Raw genomic sequence first — 16,370 nt, forward strand, 5'->3', positions numbered from 1 at the left:
TAAATAAGCTTATTTACTGAAGAATGTGTTAAGCGTGTTAGATGAGTTAATATGCATTGCTACTCTCTAAGTAGCACCAGTATTTAGCATTTACAGACCTTGTTTCATCATGGAAACCATTTTTTGGTGGAACACTAATGTTCTGGGAATGCAACATGTGAATTAGTAGCAATATTCCTGAGGACTCAGATAACTGATTGACTGTAACTAGCTGGGATCGTTTTTCTTTCAAATTACTATAAAATAAATACATTATAAATGAATTTATGTAAAAAGATTACATATGGGTATGCTTTTAGGATAATAATTTCATGCCAGTAGATTAAGTTGACAGTGAAGATGCATTCCTTAAACTTATTATTGAATCTAAACTCCTGAAAACCTGGAGGAAAAAAGTGAAATAGCTTGTTCATCTCCCTCTTATGAATCTGGTAGTTATTATTAGAATGTCTGCTAATTAGTTCATTTATTCTTTACTTGATGGCTAAGCCAGAGGCTCACAAAAGACAACTTCCAATTTCTAGGTAGACCTAATTCTTAAATCAAATTTGTGAATTTTGTAATTATTCTAACTTAAACTCATACATGTTCCACTAGCAGTATATCAAAAGATTATTAAACTATTATGTTAAACATTGGACACTTACTGAAGGGGTCAGAGATTGATTAGTATTACTGCTAGTAACCTTTCAAAACCATAATGTATCAGTTTCAAATGACAGAAGAAGGTTTAAGTGTCATTTATACATTAGTATAAGCCGAAACACATAATCACCTCTCCATGAATCATCACTTAGCCTCATTTGCCATCCTCCAAAGTAGACAAAGGTTACCAAGGCTGAAGACCTTGTTTGCTATTTGATAAGCATTAAGTTTTAATTTTGAGGATTTCACCATCTCTTATACAAGGAGGCAAACAGAATTGTTTTCTAAACAGGAGAGTAAGAACTGCATAAGTATAAATGCATCTGCCAAGATTTCCTGTCACCATAATTGTGTTTCGTGCTAATGGCAAGCATACTACAGAGCAGTTCTTATCTGTCCTGTGGCACTAAATGAATTCCATAAATCCTGTCATTTCCCTATGTTAGGGCAACATATATTATTTTCTTCATTCACCTCCATTCAACTAGTATTTGTATAGATTTCTTATCGTTAGAGCTGAATAAATAACAGAAAGAAACACTGAATCAGAAAAATAAATTATATTACATATTACAATATATGTAACATACGAGAGGTCTTCAAAAATTCATAGAAAATGTGCATAATGAGGAAACTATGTATGGATTTTAAACATTTGGTCACCAAAATAAACACATCCTTTAATTCCATTTTCCATGTTTATGAAGTACCTTCATATATTCTCACATGATGGTTCTGATATATAAATAAATAACTATATGTTAAGATGAACGGTGAGACTGGCTTTGTGGTGTAACAGGTAAAGCCGCTGCCTGTGATGCCAGCACCCCATATGGGTGCCTATTCATGTCCCAGCAGCTCTACTTTTGTCCCAGCTCCTTTCTAATGGTCTGGGAAAAGTACCAGAGGATGGACCAAATACTGGTACTTACAACATTATCTCAGCTAGATAATTCCAGGCAAAAAGGCAGAGCTTCTATACTTTCAAATAATCAGAAAACTAATTTTTGGATGCCAAGGCATGGTGAAAAGTGAAAGAGTTGCTTCTTTTCCCAATACTGACAGGTACTCAACTTCTGTTCTATTGATTATAAGGAAGTTTTCCTCCAATTTCACTTCTCTACTGCAGGTAAGAAAATTTCACCCTTAATATCTTTGAGGATGGTGCAGAAACTACAGACAATGATCAGCACTCAGAAGAAAGGTTGCTATTCTGACAAAGCAATTGACCTGCAAAGTAAAAGGTCAAAAATAACTTTAAATGCCATCCACGTAAAAGGCCTTGTTCAATGGCTAGGCTACGTTGAAAGAGCACTGACAGAGCCCTTACAGTGCCTGGAATTCTGGCACATACTGAATCGCAAGACTGGCCATCATACATAATCACAAGATCAATGGGCACAGTCCCCGTAGAAACGTGTTATCTCTGGTGCTGGTGACTCAGTTCTGTACTCAAATGTTCATTTTCAAAGTATTGGCTGTTACTGCAGGTAGAATTACCTCTCAGGGCAGTTGCTGGTGTCTAGGTAAATGACCCATTTTCAGAGATGGGAGAGTAATGAGAGTGTAGTTCATTAAAATACCAATCTGATGTCTGTGGAAGCCATCTCTGTGCTTTTTTTATTTGAGGGAGTTTACTCCCTTCTTTTATAGAACTCTTAGAATTTCACTTATGAAAAATTACTACTTTTGCCTTAGTATTTATTTATTTATTTTTATTATTATTATTATTTTTTGACAGGCAGAGTGGACAGTGAGAGAGAGAGAGAGAGAGAGAGAGAGAGAAAGGTCTTCCTTTGCCATTGGTTCACCCTCCAATGGTCGCCGCGGCCGGCGCACTGAGGCCAGCGCACCACGCTGATCCAAAGGCAGCAGCCAGGTACTTATCCTGGTCTCCTATGGGGTGCAGGGCCCAAGGACCTGGGCCATCCTCCACTGCACTCCCTGGCCACAGCAGAGAGCTGGCCTGGAAGAGGGGCAAGCGGGACAGAATCCGGCGCCCCAACCGGGACTAGAACCCGGTGTGCGGGCGCCGCAAGGCCGAGGATTAGCCTAGTGAGCCGCGGCGCCGGCTTGCCTTAGTGTTAAAACTAACTTCATCATTAGTCGTGATTATTAAAATATGTGGACTGAGGTGAGCATCATGTAGAAGGACATGTTAAGGAGCCTCTTGGGTCACCCGCCTCCCATATCTGAGCGTCAGTTAAAGTCACAGCTACTCTGATGCTGATCCACCTTCCTGCTAACACGCTTGTGAGGCAGAAGACAATGTCCCAAGTGCTTGGGTTCCTTCCACCCACTTGGGAAACTCAGATGGAATTAAAAGATCTTGGTTTTGATCTGGCTCAGCCATGGCTGTAACAAGGATTGGGGAGAGTGAACCAGAAGATGGAAGATCTCTTTATCTGTCTCTCCTTCTTTCTCTGTCACTCTTTCCAATAAATAATTTAAAAAAAACAATATGCAGGACAATCTTGTGAAAACCTCCTAATAATGAGGAGTTCCAATTCAGCAGGGTGGGGGAACAAAGAATAGAGCCTGAACATTTCCCAAGGATCCCTAGAGACAGTTAAGCTCTTCCTTCACAATGTAAAATACCTACTTAGAGAAAACTCATTTTCAAAAACTTGAGGTAGCTGATAAAGAACTGAGAGCAGAGCCTTGGCTGTCAATTCATGTCTTTGGTTACCACACCACTTTGATACATGTTAATATCTAGAATATTTGTCTACGTGATAATGAACAGAGCACTACTACCTATATTCTAACTGTGCAGTACATTCTAAGCTGCCACACTTTTCCATTTACCACAGAAGTCAGTGCTTAGTAATACACACGAGTCATAGTTGTGTGACATCCCAAATGCACAGCATCTTCAAGTGGAGAATATTCCATTCCTAATAATATCCTACATATTCTAATATTCAAAATCACTCACCTGATGTCACAAAGAATTGTCAGAACCAATAACTAAATTCAATAAAATTAGAATAGAAAAATCAGCCTACAAAGCTTGGTTTAGTTCCATATATAAATAATGACTTAGGTGAGAAAGAAGTTAAGCAACACATACAAGGTATAAAAAATATTTAGGAATAAATGTAACCAAGGGGGCTGAAATATTTGTATACAACAAACTAAAAAGCATTGATGAAAGAAATTGAAAAGGTACAAATAAATGGAATGATATCCCATGCTCATGATTTAGAAAAACTAATACAATTAAAACAGCACATCACCTACAGCTGTAGATTCAATGTAATTCCTCCTGAAATTTAAGTAGTATTTAAGGTTTGAGTGTGTCCCCCAAGGCTTCATTTGTTGAAATTTAATGTCCATTGTGAGGTGTCAAAAAGTTGGAAACTTAAGCATAGTATCATGTTTAGAGGTTAGGCTTCTAGCAAGTGATCAGGATTTAAATAAGCTCACTACAGTAAGGGCTCCATGAATGAATCTTGACGGATTTATAAGAAGGAGGGTAGAGATCAGAAAAAAACATACACACTCCCAGTTTCATCCTCTGTGGTGTCCTGTACCACCTTGTGACTCTGTCAGCAAGAGTGACATCACCAGATATAGTATCTTGCCTTGCACTCCTGGACCATGAAGTAAAATAAACCTTTTCCTTTACAAATTTACTCAGCTCAGGTATTTCACTAGAATAAGGCAAACCAAACTGATACAACAATCTTCAACAGAAATAGGAAAAACAGTCCTAAAATTTGTATGGAATCACCAAACATCTAATAACCAGCACCTATAAAGAAAGAAAAAAAAAGTTGGGGGCATCACACTTCCTAATCGTACACTACAAACTTATAGTAATGAAAGTGGGATGCTACAGGCTTAAAAACAGAAACACATAAGTGGAGTAGAATAGAAAGCCTAGAAGTAGAGCAAAAATATATAATCAACTTATCTTTAACAACAGCACACTAGGAAACAATGGGGAAAGGACAGTATCTTCAAGAAACTGTGGCAGAAAAATTGGATTTCTACATGCAAAAGAATGAAAATGTGCTAATCTTACATTTAAGTTTTTATCCATGGTGTAAGACTGCAAGCCATAAAACCCAGAAGAGAACATCAGGGGAAAGCTGCTTGCCATTGGTCTCACCAGTGACTTTTTTTTTTTTAACATTACAGTAAAATGTCAGGCTATGGAAATGAGAGAGGGAAAAAAAGGAGTAAATAGGACTAACTATGAAGCTTCTGCACAACAAAAACCTTCAAAAATGAAAAGTCAATCTTCAGAATGAGAAAAACATCTGTAAAACACTTAACTGATAACAGATCAACAGATAAAATTTATAAAATCTGTAAAAATTTAATAGCAGAATAAAAGAATGAATAACCTGATTTAAAAATGGACAAAGGACATGACTATACATATCTCTGAAGAAAACATTAAAAAATGACTAACATGAGCAAGGGCTCAACAATCCTAATTAGTAAAATACAAATGAAAACCACTCTGAGACAGCACATTGCACCAATTTGTGAAGTTGCAGTCAAATAGACAAGAGAAACCAAATGTTGGCAATGATATAGAAAAGGGAACCTGAGCACTCATTAGTGGGAACATACCTTGTGGCAGCCATTAGAGAAAACAATATAGTGGATCCTAAGAAATTTAAAATATAATTACATGACTCAGTATACACAGAAGAGAGATTGCTGAAAGTACAAAGGAGATGAACTCACCCTTCAGTAATTTATCTGTACTTCCATGTTCATTGTAGCATCAGTCACAGTAGCCAAGATGTGAAAGTATTAGTGTTCATTGGTGAACAAATGGATAAAGAAATTGTGGTGTATATACAAACTGGAGTCTTATGTAGCCTTAGGAAAAGAAAAGGTTCCAGCACCCCAGTGCCAGCCCCAGTTCCCTGTGGGCCTGATAAGAGCAGGGCCTAGGGCCAGCTGAGCTATCCACCTCAGATCTCACCAGTTTGAAAGTTCTACAAGATGGTAGAAACCTTGGCAGAGAGGCAAGGAGTATATGGAATATTATCTTGTAAAACGTAAAGAATGACCATATTCTGCAAATAGTTATGAAATTTTGCAGGATCTCAAATGCCAATTCTGCTCCAGAAGTTCTCCTATGAAAAGCATAATTATTTCAGGTAAAGAAATGCAAAGCAGGGGTCAGCACTGTGGCTTAGGCTAAGCCTCTACCTGCTGTGCCAACATCCTATATGGGCACTGGTTGGTGTCCTGGCTGCTCCTCCTCTGATCCAGCTCTCTTTATGGCCTGGGAAAGCAGTGGAAAATGCTTGGGCCCTTGAACTCACACGGGAGACCTGGAAAAAGCTCCTGGCTCCTGATTTCGGATCAGCGCAGCTCTGACTGTTGTAGCCAATTGGGAATTGGGGAGTGAAACAGCGGATGGAAGATCTCTGTCTCTACCTCTCCCCACCCTCTCCCCCCCCCCCTTCTCTCTCTCTCCATCTGTAACTCTCAAGTAAATAAAATCTCAAAAAAAGAAACCCAAAGCAGTAATTCCCAGAAACAACAACAAATCTTTGAAACCTACTATTGTTAAATACATTGTAAACAAGGCTAAACAGAACATAGCTCCGCAAAGATGGCAAGATGAACTCCAGAAGTATCGTAAAGGAATGATGTTTGCCGAAAATACTGTTGACTTAGAGGGTCTACCTTCCAACTTGTACTTCATCAGTGAATATAATCAGCTTCTGGAACCAGCTTACTAAGTGAAACTACCTTTGGTTGTTCATTCACAGGTGGCTTCTTTGAGAAATGTTCTGCTGAAGCTGGAATTCTTTTGGCTTGTAATAAAAACCAACACATTAGAATCCCAACTGGTACCTCCATTCATGAATGTAACTCGAGGTGCTGATGTGGCCTTACTTGTCCCAACAGGATTGTACAAAAAGGCACACAATATTCACTTTGTCTCTTTTGAACTAGCAATGGCTATGGCTGGGGTATAAAAACACTTGAAGATTTAAAGAGTGAGTTTTGTCATGGTGGATGTTGGGGAGGTAAGTTCTATGACAACCAAAAAAATAACTTACTCTGAACTATATTATGAATCTGATGAATTCACAGTGGATATAGCTTGATATAGGAATGTGTCTCATTTTGTGACGCACATTTTCTACAAGAATCGTAAATGCTAGAGAACAGCCAACTTTTGATCATTAAATGAAAGGTTCTGGAGATATATCTTTGGATTCTATTAACTACAGTCCAGCAGAAAGAGGGACAGAGCTGTACACAAACATAGAGCTGTGACTTGCAGAGGTTATCGCAACAGAATTTTTGGAAAAAACAGCTGCTGATAGTATAGAGAAAAAAACTATAATTATCATTTTTAAATATGCATTTAGGACTCCCTTTATAGTATCACACTTATACTTACATTAATTTACAATTAATGTTTCAAGATATTTGCCAAAAGCATTAGTGATGTTTCTGAAGAGAGGAATCCAAGGTTATGTGGACTAGTGTGAAGTATTCATATTTAATGGCTAGATACCAACATTGAACACAGTATCTCCGGGATCAGCATATGCATACTAAATCTCTGCACAATGAAATGCCTCAACTGTTTTAAAAGCATTAAACTGATAATGACAGTTGTAAAGATCACATTCTCTGAATTCAAGGTATATGGCGAGTTGAAAGAGTTAATTCAGTTTGGTAAATATGCATGTTCTATTTTTGTTACTATATTATCATTCCTGTTTATTATTCATTGTACTTATATTTGAGACAAATAGGTGATGAATTTTATACTGTTCTTTCATTAAAATATTGTTATTTTAATGGTATAGAAATGTTAAGATATAAAATTGAATGTAAAAGAAAAAGACCCTGCAATTTGCAACAACGTGGATGAGCCTGGAGGACATATGCTAAGTGAAACAAAACAGAGACAGAAACAAACATTGTGTGATCTCACTAATATTTGGAATCTAAAAGAAAAAAAGGTCAAATATAGATATAGAATAAATGATGGTCACCAGAGGCAAAAGGAGAAGCAGGAAATCATGTGATGTTCTTCAGATGATGCCAAGTAGAAGATATATAATGCGATTGCCGGGGCTGGGCCAAGCAGAAGCTGGGAGCCAGGAGCTTCTTCCAGGTCTCCCATGTGGGTACAGGGGACCAAGTACTTGGGCCATCTTCTGTTAATTTCTGAGGTATATTAGCAGTGAGATATATCAGAAATGTAGCAGTTGGGCCTGGAACCACCGCCCATAAGGGATACTGGAGCTGCAGGCAGCAGCTTTACATGTTATGCCACAATGCCAGCCCCATAAATTAACAGAATTTAACTACTGTTGTCAAAAAACAAACTTCATCACTATAATATATATGTACGTATATATACATATAATACATGCTGTAAATTTCAAATGTGTACATCAAAATCCATCAAAAATAAAAGTATATCAGAAGAAAAATTTGTCTGAGAGCTGATTATTCTAGGATATTGAAATAACCCACCAAAAATCTTCAAATCCTATAATTATTGAAAACCGTAACTCTAAAAAAAGTATGATCTCAGATACCATCTGGTTGTTTGGTCTGACAGGTATTTTAGCAAGTTCTGTTTTAAGACATATTGTTTAACATTCTAAAAGTAGAACTTGTCTGCCAGAAGGTTATAAGACATCTAGTTTATTGTGAGTTTATAAGCAAATATTAGATTATTCATTTTTTGGAAGGAGCTTTCTGGAATAGAGGACAGAATGTCCAGGATGCAACACCTGGGAAGACTTTAATAATGACTTAAATATTCCATAGATGTTTACAAATATGTACCTAGTAGGAATAGGGAGAACAGATTTTTCTCTAAAATGACTTAATTATCCATAAAAATAAGATTATCATATGTGCTGAATATATCAGTACAAGGTCTGGAATGAACTTCATTCACAGGTTTTTTTCCCCTAATTTTCCTAACTGTAAGAAAAATTCCAATGAAAAAAAAAAAAGACTAATTTGCATAGATATGAAAATAAAATCCTTTATACATATGGTTTATCTAGCTTTTATTAGGATATCCTAGATGTTTCAGTTCACTTTTAAAATTTATTCTGATTCAATAGTTTCTTAGAAGTACAAACTCAGAAAAATAGTAATTATTTCTGCTGACCAGCTGTACACCATATATTCATTTGCTTTTAAGATTTATATGGACTAATCCTGCCAGTTTCACTTACCTGCCTATGAACTTTCAGATCTCAAATTTGTGCAAGATCTATAGATTCCCTTATATTGACAGATGTATCCTCTTCAGATATAGATATGTGGATTATTTTTCTCACATGAGTAAAATAAATACTGAAATCGATTTCTCAAGTGATATTAGAAGTAAAATGAAGAAATAGGAGTTAACTGGCCTTATATGTTCTAATTAATGTACTGATATCATTAACCAAGTCTCAGCCAATCACAGCAGTCACTCTATAGCCAAATACATGCTTCTCACTGATCACATCATGCCCATAAAAGACACTAGGTTAATCCGCCGCCTGCAGCCCAGCTTCCCACATGGGCACTGGGTTCTAGTTCCAGTTGCTCCTCTTCCAGTCAAGATCTCTGCTGTGCCCCAGGAGTGTAGTGGAGGATGGCCCAAGTGCTTGGGCCCCTGCACCCACGTGGGAGACCAGGAAGAGGCACCTGGCTCCTGGCTTTGAATAGGCGTAGCTCCCAGCCATTGCGGCCACTTAGGGGATGAACCATCTGATGAAGACCTCTCTTTCTCACTGTCTGTAACTCTACCTGTCACATAAAAAAAAAAAAAAAAAGACAAATGCTCAGTGCAGCCAGTCATTTTGTATCATGTGTCACTTCCTATTAAATTGAACTGGCCTCAGTTTTTTATTTTAATAGTATTTACAACTAGATTTACCACATTCAATTTGGCCTGTTTCCGGGATTTCTGCTTGTTCAATACACTTGTAAAACACAGAAATTTCCTATATTATTTCAGTTTCTATAGCCCTAAGAGAACAGTATCCTCAAAATATAATGAAATCATTTGAAGATATTGTAATTAAAAGTATAAATCATTGATAATATTTACATGAGTGGTGCTTACATTTATGAATCAAAGGTTAAATAAGTCTCAGTAGATACTTCAAAAATATTAATGCGTGGTCTTATAATAAAAGCTTAACCAAAGATGACTGACTCCCTGAAATGTGGTCTTTAATGTACAACTACAAGTTCCCCTCTCAGTTCGTGAATAATCCAAATGAGTACAAGTTCACAAGTTGGAAACTGGAAGTCCAGAGGTAGTAGCACAATAGAAAGTGTAAAAACTTGAACACTGGAATCAAGCATTATTCCTCTTTCCCACTTCTTCACTCTATGAATTTGAGCAAGTACTTAGTAATGACGACTCACATTTTTTTTTTAGTAATTATGAACCTCATCTCAATTTTCCACTAAAAAAATTACAGCTTTCATTTCGTTTTTATAGATGACTATACTGAAATCAAACATGTGAAGTTCATGACAATACAGTTTTAGAGATCTGAACCCATGAAGTTCAAGCCTTTAGACAGCCTCAAGTTTAAACACAAATACCATATCCCTAAGGAATCCCAAAGCTCTTATTTGAAAATACCTACATCATAATTATCTGGTGAGCATTCAGGGTCATCATCAAGCAAAGCCTACCCACAGAAATTGATGTTTGGTGAATTCTTACTAAATGGGTGCTTCCACGAATAGTAACAATAAATAATAATGATAAATCAGGAACCAACAAACAGAACAGCAGCAAATATCAATGTGTATACATTTAAGATAATCCCTGAGATAATTCCTGCAAGAAGAAAATCAAGAAAACAGAACATAAAAGCCTGTGAGATGTGGGTAATGCAGTAAACAGAAGAAAATTCATAGTCTGAAACAAATCTACTAAACAAGAATGAAAATAAGTTGTGAAATTTTAGAACTATGAAATGAACCTAAAAAAGCAGAAGGAATATGTAATGAAGATAAAAGCAAAGAGAAAGGAATTAGAAAACTATAAACTGGTGCTCTGGCATAGTGGGTAAAGCCACCACCTGCAGTGCTGGCATAAAGGTGCTGGTTAAAGTCCTGGATGCTCCTCTTCCAATAAAGGTCTCAATTATGGCCTGGGAAAACAGAAGATGGCCCAAGTCGTTGGGCAACTGCACCTGTGTGGGAGACCCAGAAGAAGCTCCTGGCTCCTGATAGCCACAGCTCTGGCTGTTGTGGTCATCTGGGGAGTGAATGAGTCCCAGCACACCTGTAGAGCCCACGTTGTGGTGTAGCGGGTAAAGTTGCTGCCTGTAGTGCCGGCATCCCATAGGGGAACCAGTTTGAGTCCCTGCTGCTCCACTTCCAATCCAGCTCTCTTCTATGGCCTGGGAAAGCAGTAGAAGATGGCCAAAGTCCTTGGGCCTCAGCACCTGCATGGGAGACCAGAGGAAGTTCCTGGCCCTGGCTTCGGATTGGTACAGCTCTGGCCTTTGCGGCCAATTGGAGAGTGAACCAGAGGAAGGAAGACCTCTCTCTCTCTCTCTCTCTCTCTCTCTCTGCCTCTCCTTCTCTGTGTAACTGACTTTCAAATAAATAAATAAATCTTAAAGAAAAATAAGCACACGTGTGCACTGTATGTGTACATTTTGGGGTAGAGGGAGGTTCATGGTTTACATATGTAAGTATCTATATATCTCAAAACATCTACCAGAGTCATGTTTTGTAAATAATGATTTTCAATAATGTACAAAGATATTATTTTGGAACTATTAGTCATTGCAATTAGACAATAGAAATGCATGATAAAGGCTGGCACTCTGGTGTAGTGGGTAAAGTCACCTCCTGTGGCGCCGGCATCCCATATGGGCACCAATTCTAGTCCCAGTTGCTCCTCTTCTGATCCAGCTCTCTGCTATGGCCTGGGAAAGTAGTAGAGGATGGCCCAAGTCCTTGGGCCCATGCCCCTATGCGGGAGACCTGGAAGAAGCTCCTGGTTTCTGGTTTCGGATTGGTGCTGCTATGGCCATTGTGGCCATTTGGTGAGTGAACCAGCAGATGGAAGACTCTCTCTCTCTGCATGTAACTGATTTTCAAGTAAAATAAATAAATCTTTTAAAAAAAGAAATGCATAGTGGATGAGAATTCAATTTTTAATAGAAAGTATGACTTATTTTGTAAAAAGAATTCTAAAATAACAAAATCTTATTTTTCACATAATGAAATGTCATCAGGAAAGGTTTTAAAATTAATATTAAAATCCATCACATTCTTAAAGAATGGCCTCTTGCTGCTATTGAATCTCCAATTACTGACATTGCTGTTCTGTAGAAACTAATTGACTAAGTGGATCACAAAACACAAACAAAAAGTATGCCAATTAATGATAGCAACACAAGGCATAAAACAGTATTATAGAAATAACTTAAACATATATCCAATCCATATGAACTTATAAAGGAATAATTGAATAAAACACTGAACAAAGTCAGTACATATATGACCACAAACACATGAATATGCAACCCATTTATAGTAATCAAACAGAAATTACCTAATTTGTAATTCTAAAGATACTTGAAATCAACCCTGACACTACAACAGTAAGAATGCTGAAGGCTGCTTGCCCAATCATATATTAAATAATATTAAAAAGCCACAGTAATTAAAACTGTGCAACTCGAGGCTGTGCAGAGATCTATCTAGGTTCTGGCACCTCAGACCGTTACTAGTAGTAGTAATATTTGGCAAGCTATCCTTAAATTAAAAATGCATTAAGTAAATATACATTGAAAAACGTGTCTAAAAGAGCTCATGAAATAACGTCCTTATTATATGATAAGCACAGTATACATGTGAGAATTAAAAATCACCCAACTATTACCTAACTCTATGCAAACTTGACAGAAAATGGACTGTAATTTAAAAATTGACAGAGTTCTCTCAAGCTCTCCTGAGGGAGGAAGACATTGCTAGTTAAACACTTTTGAATTTGTGTACACAAGTTACAAAATGTTTAACTCATCCCTTAATTTGCTTTTGATGAAAGTGTAAAGCATCAGTGTGTACAGAGTCCTAATAAGGGTGCCAAAGTCTATGTATATACCTATTCAAAGGAAACTTCCTGGGTGCCTGTCATTAAAGGTATACATCACAGAAATTATCTTTCAAACTATTCTTATCTGAGCTATAGAATAGGAACTATAGGTAAATTCATAAAAGATTACTACATATATATGCATGTTTGATAAGGAAAGAAGAGAATAGAAGGGACTGAAGGAGGAAAAGCTTTTTTTTTTTTTTTTTTTTTTTTTTTTTAAGATTTTATTTCTTTGAGAGGCAGAGTTACACTGAGAGGGAAAAACACAGACAAAGGTCTTCCTTCAGTTGGTTCACTCTCCAAATGGCTGCAACAGCCAGTGAAGAGATCTGTCTCTCCTTCCTTCACCTTCTCTCTCTCAGCCTTTCAAATAAATGAATTTTAAAGTAATAAAATATTTCAATAATTATATATAGTTCTCCTTGGGTATCATATTTCTTTTTGCAAATATCCACCTTAAATGCAGTGGCTAGCTCCAGATGGTAGCAGGAGCTTCCATATGAAAATGAAACTTTCTCACATCAGCTGAATTATGGGCCATCTCATTAAGTTACCCAGCATATTTTAACCATATCCAAATTAATATGAAATCTGTGGCCCACATCATTGATGTTAAGATCACAACATTTCCATTGTTCACAGTCAGCAATTACTTGTCCCCTTCCGGTGCATATTTGCCGAAGTTTCAGGCCTTACCAAAACCCCAAGGAACTCATATGACCCTAGTTTTAACAAGTAGCTCTATTTTAAAATCCATCCATTTGATCTTGGTGTTCTTCTAACATCTGCCCATGAGGGATTTTTCATGTAATGCCAAGCTTGCTAAACATGTTCAGAGTTCATGCTCAGTTTTTCCACTTATTGTACGAATATTCTGATTTTAGCCCTGTCAAGTTGATTTCTGCTTCCATCATTCTACAGAATCTTATAACCCTAAAAAAAGTATAAAATTCTAAATGCCAGTTTTTTCATCTTTGGATAAACATTACTCTAACAGGGTACCCAAGTGCAAACAAGGCCTCCAAGTGAGATAATATGGTTACCAAGTCTTCCTCAAGATGATATTTGATATATATCTGAGAGATGATATTAGCTTATTATTTAATTCTGTGATTAAATATAATTTGTTGGGATTTTTTTAAAGAGCCAATATATACCTAGCAGTTGAAAATGCCCACATCCCATATTGGAGTGCCTGAGCTCAACACCCTGCTCCACCCCTAGTTCCAGCTTCCTACTATAAGGCAAACTCTGACAGGTTGTGGTGATAGCTTGAATAGTTGGGTTGCTGCCTCCCACATTCGACGAGTTCACAGCTCTGGTTTTTGACTCACCCTTCCTACTGATGGAAATCCTGAGAGACAGCAGGTGATTGCTCTAGTAATTGGGTTCCTGCCATCCATGTGGGAGACTTAGATTCAGTTCCTCACTCTAAGCTTCTGTATAAGCCTAGTTTTGGATGATCAGAAGAAATCAGCCTCAACATTTGGCGTGCCAACGTGACAGAGACAGCGTCTGACTCAGCAAGGTCCCCCCGGATTTCGGCAAGTAGGCCCCTCGGAGTTTTGTGTGCTGTTTGGTTCTGTGAGGGTGAGCACAGAACCCCTTCCTAAGCCCCTTTCCTTGTCCCCACATTTGTGGCAGTCCTCAGGCACCCCAGGCTCTCAAGGCAGCCGCTAAACCCCATTCCATCCATATGTTTGCCGTTAATGTAGGAGTCGATGCAAAATTCAGGCCCTGGATTCCAACGCCTGTAAAAAGGCTTCTGCTAACCAAGGGTTGAAGATATGCTTGTGTCTTTCCAGAGAATGCGGGACAGCCCATTTGGGTACCTGCCAGAAACATCAAGCCTGCAACTGACAGCCAACCAGAACCAGCTGAACAAGACTGAGAGTCCGTCTTGTTAGCAGATGTATCTGCCCTATCATCCTACCCTGAGAAACTGCCCATAGCCACATCCGTTACTGTTTTATACCCCACTAGCTCTGGTCAGCCACTCAAATGGCCCACAGCCTGCGTGTGGTCATGCCATTCCTGATTACCATTGTTCCTCATTCCTACCCCGATCTGAGCAAGCACTCCTGTGGTCTACCGTTTTGAGCGCTGGTTAGTCAATGATGGGTAAGATCCCCTGGGGGACAACCTAAGACAGGCACAGCCACCTACAGAGACCACATGGAAATGGGGTCAACAATGGTATGGCCAAGAATCATGCCTCCCGTTGCTCAAAAATAAATGAAAAGGGGGAAATGTGGTGGAATGAGAAGGTCATGCCACTGAAAACAGAAACTACCTGGCAACAGGCTGTGATTGGATGGCTTTGGAAACCACCCTCTCTCTCCCTCCCATCTATTCTCCCTCTCAAATTAATTTAAAAAAAAATTCATGTTTTTTTTTTTTAATTGGAGACAACATATGGAAAAATCTTCAAATGAGCTACGTTTTCAGAAGCTGATAACTGAAGACTCAGAAAAAAAATATATGGCAAACATGAAAGTAACTTTCACTAGCCCTAATTTATGACATTTGAAAAGAAAAAGACTGATGTCATGAAATCATTAGTGAAATCCTTAGTACCCCAATTTTTTCTACATTATAAATAACTAAAGGAATAAAATGATACAGCCTTCTTAGATAAAAAAAAAATGCAAATCTTGTGAATCTTGCCAATGTACTTATCTCATCATGCAGCTCTACCAGCTGCTGATTTCTGTATGACTTTTCTCTCCATTGTACTAAGGGCTAAGCTGCTCGTCTGCTTTTTTGGAAATGAACACTGCCTCCCTTATCATCATGTTGTAGGCACCCATTTCCCTGCACAGCAGCAGGAGAGAGTTACTCACACAGGTAGGAAGAACCACAGTAGGGAAGCAAGCAAATTCTAGTCTGAAAGTACTAGGCATAGGCTTGTCAATTCTAACCTGACTTGTGCTCTCTCAGGAATACTGAGCTGCAAGATAGGAACGAAGCTTTGATAATCCAAATGCACTTTGATAGAACATCAACTGAATTTAGTACCAGAGAGCAATATTTTTAAAGTTCTAAATTTTAGCTGGAGGCAGAGAGAATACCAGAAGGAAAATAAATGAGAGCTTCTCACCACTTCAAAAGCTAATCTTTGTAATGCTTTCATTAGCAGTTTAAAAAACCACACACACTCACTTTTGAAGTAGAAAAGAAATGATTTTGACGACTGATTGCTGTGGGGTATAGTGTAACTTCCCAGTCTTTCAAAAATAGGCAAGGTCAGGAATTTCTTTAACTGCTGTTGGGCTTCTGAAATATTTTGCTTGTAAAGGAATCAAAATAATATACATGAGAGAGATTAGCTGATGAACTCTTCATTTAGTTGCCTCCATAAAAGATAAGTATCTGTTATATCCAGAATAAAAAGGATGAAAGATTCTTCTTTCTAAAGAAACTATTCCCTTAGGCTAGATGTAAAGGCACAATTTTCACTTTTAAACAAACAGAGTATAAAAATATTTGAATTCGACTATAGAGAAGTTGCAATGGTAATGGCAGCCAGGGGAATCTACCATCTCCCTTCAACATTAGCAAGGAGGTGAGAGGGGAAAACAAGGGGAAAGTATTTTCAGCCAAGTTTAACAAGGAAAAAAAAATGTGCTTTAAA

General features: G+C 37.8%; 1 protein-coding gene and 1 pseudogene across 9 annotated transcripts in view; one reads left to right on the forward strand and one right to left on the reverse strand.

Annotated features, from left to right (window-relative positions):
• The window catches only part of NKAIN2 (sodium/potassium transporting ATPase interacting 2), a 1,166,031-nt gene that overhangs the window by 863,062 nt on the left and 286,599 nt on the right, over positions 1-16,370 (reverse strand). The window lies entirely within an intron of this gene.
• Positions 5,648-6,953, forward strand: LOC127493139 (histone-lysine N-methyltransferase SUV39H2 pseudogene; annotated as a pseudogene).

This window comes from Oryctolagus cuniculus, chromosome 5 (genome assembly GCF_051225735.1).
Source record: "Oryctolagus cuniculus isolate XC-2025 breed Fujian yellow rabbit chromosome 5, ASM5122573v1, whole genome shotgun sequence".
Taxonomy (NCBI): domain Eukaryota; kingdom Metazoa; phylum Chordata; class Mammalia; order Lagomorpha; family Leporidae; genus Oryctolagus; species Oryctolagus cuniculus.